Source organism: Morus notabilis, unplaced genomic scaffold (assembly GCF_000414095.1).
Source record: "Morus notabilis unplaced genomic scaffold, ASM41409v2 Scaffold45, whole genome shotgun sequence".
NCBI classification, from domain to species: domain Eukaryota; kingdom Viridiplantae; phylum Streptophyta; class Magnoliopsida; order Rosales; family Moraceae; genus Morus; species Morus notabilis.
Window position 1 is genome coordinate 1688113 of NW_010366164.1, and position 5445 is coordinate 1693557.

The following is a 5445-nucleotide window of genomic DNA, read 5'->3' on the forward strand; positions in this document are numbered from 1 at the left end:
TCCGTCAAGGAACGTCGGGCGGAAGGGAGGTGCTTATCAAGTGGAAAGATCTACCGAACTATGAAACTACATGGGAGCCGTTTGACTTGATTCGGGAGCAATTTCCTTTGTTTCACCTTGAGGACAATGTGTCTCATTGGGAGGGGAGTAATGTTAGACTTGGAAGGGAGGGGCTGAAAACGTATTATAGGCGTAGGTTTAAGAACATGGGCAGTTTGGTAAATTGACAAGGTCATTAGTGGGAGACTGAGTTTAAGAAGGTTGTAAGGGAAAGATTAGGGTTTCTCATGCATGTTTTGGAAAGTATTAGCAGTAGATTAGAGACTATTGGAGAGGTGTGGCCTAACTCTCGAATCGAATGTCATTTGTTTCTTTCAATTTCTATTTGATTTCCAATTTGATTTCTATCAGGACTATGGGGAGTTACAGCAGCAGGTGCTGTCGGATTCCCGGCTGTTAGGAGTTTATCAGGCTTTGCTACACGGGGACTCCAGCTACCCTAGTTTTTCATTGGAGCAGGGTCGGCTCTTGTACAAAGGCCGGCTAGTACTTGCCAAGTCTTCTCCGTTTGTTGCCACCCTATTAAAGGAGGCGCATGATGGCCCGGTTGGCAGGCATTCGGGGGTGTTCAAAACCTACTGCCGCTTAGCCTCCTCTTGGTATTGGGTGGGCATGTTCAAGGAAATTAAGGAGTATGTTGGTCGCTGTATGGTTTGTCAGCGCAACAAGCATTCTAATTTGTTACCCGCGGGGCTTTTGCAACCTCTCCCAGTTCCGGATCAGATTTGGGAGGATTTGTGCATGAATTTTATTGAAGGCCTTCCTAAGTCTGAAGGCTATGATACTATCTTGGTAGTGGTGGATAGATTGAGTAAGTATGCCCATTTCTTGGCACTTTGTCACCCTTTTACAGCTCCGGCGGTGGCCCATTTGTTCATGCGGGAGGTGGTTCGCTTGCATGGGATTCCCCATTCCATTGTGTCCGACCGCGACAAGGTTTTCTTAAGCGGTTTCTGGACTGAGTTGTTTCGTCTGCACGGGACATCACTCAAGTGTAGTACCGCATATCACCCTCAGACGGACGGACAGTCGGAGGTGGTCAACCGATGTGTAGAGACGTATTTGCGTTGTTTTGCATTTGACAAACCTCGCCAATGGATGCGTTGGCTGGCTTGGGCTGAATACTGGTACATCGTACCATTCGGCGGCTCATACTACACCCTTTCGTGTGGTGTATGGACGAGATCCTCCACCCTTGTTTCGGTTTGGTTCTGGTAAGACAGCGGTGGCGTCGCTTGAACGTCAGTTGGAGGATAGAGATGCTGCTTTGGATGAACTAAAATTACACTTGTTACGGGCACAGGATAAGATGAAGGGTGTAGCCGATGGCAAGAGGCGGGATGTTGAGTTTTTGGTGGGTGACTTGGTGTCTCAAGTTGCGTCCTTACCGGCAACTGTCATTGTCTCGTCGCAGAAATGAGAAGTTGGCTCCCCGCTTCTTTGGTCCTTATGAGGTGACACAGCAGATTGGTAAGGTGGCTTACCGTTTGCGGCTGCCTGAGTCAGCCCATATTCACCCGGTTTTCCATGTTTCCCAACTCAAGCGTTGTTTGGGATCTGTTGAGGCCTCTCGGGAGCTTCCTACTCAGCTTACCGCAGACATGGAAATGTTGATGGAACCAACGGCGGTTTTAGGTGTTCGCCAGCCTAAGGAGGGCAGTGGGGGTGAGGTGGACGTGTTGATTCATTGGCAGGGGATGCCCGTTTTTTATGCTACATGGGAGTCCTTTTCGACTATCCAGCACAATTTTCCCTCTTTTCACCTTGAGGACAAGGTGCAGGTTTGGGCGGCGGGTACTGATAAGCCACCGGTGCATTTTACTTACGTGAGGAGGAATAAAAGGCAGAGGCAGAATGAGTATTCTGCGGCAGGGCTGCCTATTGTAGAATGAGTAGGATGTAGGAGTAACTGTTTTGGGCGGGAAATAAGGGGATATATAGGAGTGGAAGTAGAAGAGAGAAAGATAGAGAATTGTATAGTGAGTAATCGGAGTGTCCAGGTCTCTTGAAAACCTGTGTGTGTGTAAGAGTGTTCGGAAAGAATCCTATTCCATTCGTCCGATTGTTTGTTCAATTCAATAATTCTTGCATAATCGAATCTTACCTTGGATTCACCTTTGATTCTGTATCATAAACCCCTTGAACTATAGCAATTGTAAGTTAACCAGTCCAAAACTCATCACTCCAAAATATCAAGAGGGCCCCATTAAAAAAATAAATAAATAAACATCATGAGGGCCATTAAAATAGTGTATTTCTCAATTCTTCACTTCTTTGACAAGAGCAAGCCACTACAAAGATTTCGAATTAAAATGAAATTCCAACAAACATAGTATTTTAGTGAGCAATAATCCACAAATAAGCATATTGTATCCTGCTATTAGGATTCATGATTTTGACAAACCATCTGTGTGAATTAAAGCAAAAATACGGCAATGAAATTGCGTTAAAATAAGACTACAATGACTAAACAGACAAGAAACGTGAAAAGTTAATTCATATTTCAACAAATTTCACTAAAAAAAGAAAAAATACTCACTTGAAAAAGAAATTCAGCCTCTACGTGGTACTGGCGTGGCGAAGGCTGGCGAGACTAGGCATGACGGGGCCGGATTCCGGCGGCCGGCGGGAGTGGGCGGCGCTGCGGTTGGAGTGGTTTTGGCCGACAGTAGAGATGGGTAGAGGGAGGAGCTGTAAAGAGGAAAGAGGGGAAGACCTCTGATGGAATTTGAAAATGAAAAGAAAGGAACGTGCGGACCCAAGGTTTTTTTTTTTTACTTAGGTCTGTAAAATTGTTGAAATTTATGGGTGTATTAAGGTTACGTTTATTTTATTTATTCGAGTTTAGAATTAAAATTTTATTAAAGTAAAAAGTTATTATAAATAATTATATTTATTTTTTTTATTACAATAAGAAGTTCTTATATAAAATCACATTTCAACTTAAATTAAAAATTTAAATCAGCGAAGTAAACAAGCCTTAAGTTCTGTTCATTTCACCGATTTGAGTTTAAAATTCGAGTTTTGTTACAATAAAAAGCTCTAAAAAAAGTCACATTTAACTTTTTTTGTTACAATAAAAAGTTTTCATATAAAGTTATATCTCAATTTAAATTAAAAACTCGAATAAACAAATTAAACAGGCCCGTCTGTTTGGTAAAAGGATTCGAACCATAATTTGAATCATGGTTCATGGTTCGCTGTAATATTTTCTCTCATAAAAAATACACGTAAATTAAAAATAGTTCTGAATCCCTTTACCAAACGGAAGTAATGTTGCCACATCAACCTTTTCATTTAGAAAAATGAAAAAAGAAAATGAATAAATTGGAACAGATACATTTGCTTAAAATGAACTTTTGAGAACGGCATTTACCTAAATTTCTGGACTTTTTTTTTTCTTGCTTTGCATAATAAAAGGATTGGATTGTAAACTCGGTTTGAGATTTCTCAACGACACCTCGTTTTCTAGCTTATGCTTGATCAGAGATTCTCAACAATTACATGAGATGAATCTTTAAAATTTGAGGGGAAAAAAAAGAGTAAATTGCATTGTTGCGTCTTAACCTATTCATTTTTTGCACAATAGACTTTGAACTTTTAATTTTAGTCTTTTTTACAGGCATCTCTTTAATTTTTTAAATTTATTAATTTGGTCTCTATTCTTTTTTTTTTTTGACAAGTGACCTTTTTAATTTTAAAATTTTTACAATTAAGGACTAATCGAAAACATCTTTTTTTTTCTTTTTATGATTACGTGACGTACACGTGAGCGTCTATTGAGGTCTTGAGGACAATGGATATCATTTCTCACCCATGTAGCGTCTTTTGAGAGTAATCTAATTGTGTTCGAATATATTTGATGACTCTAACATCAATATAACTGAATAAATAGGGTGTGAAATTGTCTTTTATCCCAACAGACGTTCACGTGCACATCATGTCCTCAGATCATCAAAGAAACATGCACCATTTTCGATTGGTCATTAATTGCTAAGAAAAAAAAAGAATATGGACTAAATTGTCAAATTTAAAAAGTTGAGAAGGTGTCCATATAAAAAAAAACCTTTAATTTTTTGTAAAATGCACATTATACTTTAAATGAGTAGCAATTGAGGTTTAAGAGGTAATGAATGTTATCAAATTAATGGTTTAAGATACAATATTCGCACATGAAAAGACACACAGTTATTTTTTAAAACTACGTCATGTGCAAATTTCGTGTCTCAAAATGTCAAACTTCAACGGTAACTATTTTTTTTAAGTTCAAATTGCATTTTATCAAAATTGAAAGTTAGGATCTATTATGGAAAAATAAATAATTTTAAGTGTAACAGTGTAATTTACTCTAAGTAAAGACATAAAAACCTACTTCGTTGTGTTCTACGTGTGCTTTAGTTAAATAGTTTATCCACCTAATCGGTGGTGGTAAGCTTATCGTTGAGTTGCACAAAAGCTTTTCCCGTGTCACGACCCACCATGTGTTATGTGGCACAACAACTATCGGCCAAGACTCGTGGGATTCCCTCTCAGTGCCATTAAGGACGCTGTGATTATCAAGTATCAACATACATGCAGGCCTTAAGTATTAGGTCTAGTTCAGTTTTCCAGTTTGAGTTTTCAATTCGAGTTTAGATGTGATTTTTTGTGAACGTTTTTTATTGTAATAAAAAAATTAGATATGATTTTTTGTGAGAACTTTTTACTATAGTAAACTAAAATTAAAAACTCAAATTAGAGAATTGAACAAGGCCTTAAAATCAAGAATTAATTATAAAGACGGGTTAAAATGGAAGTACTGGCCAATTTCTTAATCAAGAGTCGTTCCGTAACTGTAACACCCTGAAGAATTAACTGAGATTAATTAAGGTAATTGAGATTATTAGTGTGCCTAATCTGGATTATTAATTGAGTATTAATTAATAAATGTTTCTGACACGTGTGAGTTTAAATAGTTCCAAGATATTTAAATTATTCTCAGTAATTTATTTTAACCAAGAAGTGTGTATGGGCGCATTTCTGGACTGCTCTTTTAAAATATTGACATTTGTCCATTTCCTTTTCTTTTCTTTTTCTTTTTCTTTTTCTTTCCTTCCTTCCCTTTTCTTTTTTCTTTCCTGTGCATCTCTCTCTCTCTCTCTCTCTCACTCTCCCGTGCATCTCTCTCTCTCTCTCATTTTTGTCCCAAATCAAACGGATCTTGAACCGAGGAAAGATTTAAAGAAGTTGTCAACGTCGAGAGAAGGATTCGAGGTAAGATTACTGAAAGAACCTCTCTTGAATCTCAAGATTTTAAATTTCAAAACTTATTTTTAGTTCAAACCGGATTTTGATGGTTTTTGAGTAAAACTAGAGTAGAAATTGGAGATCTTGGGTTCTTTGGAC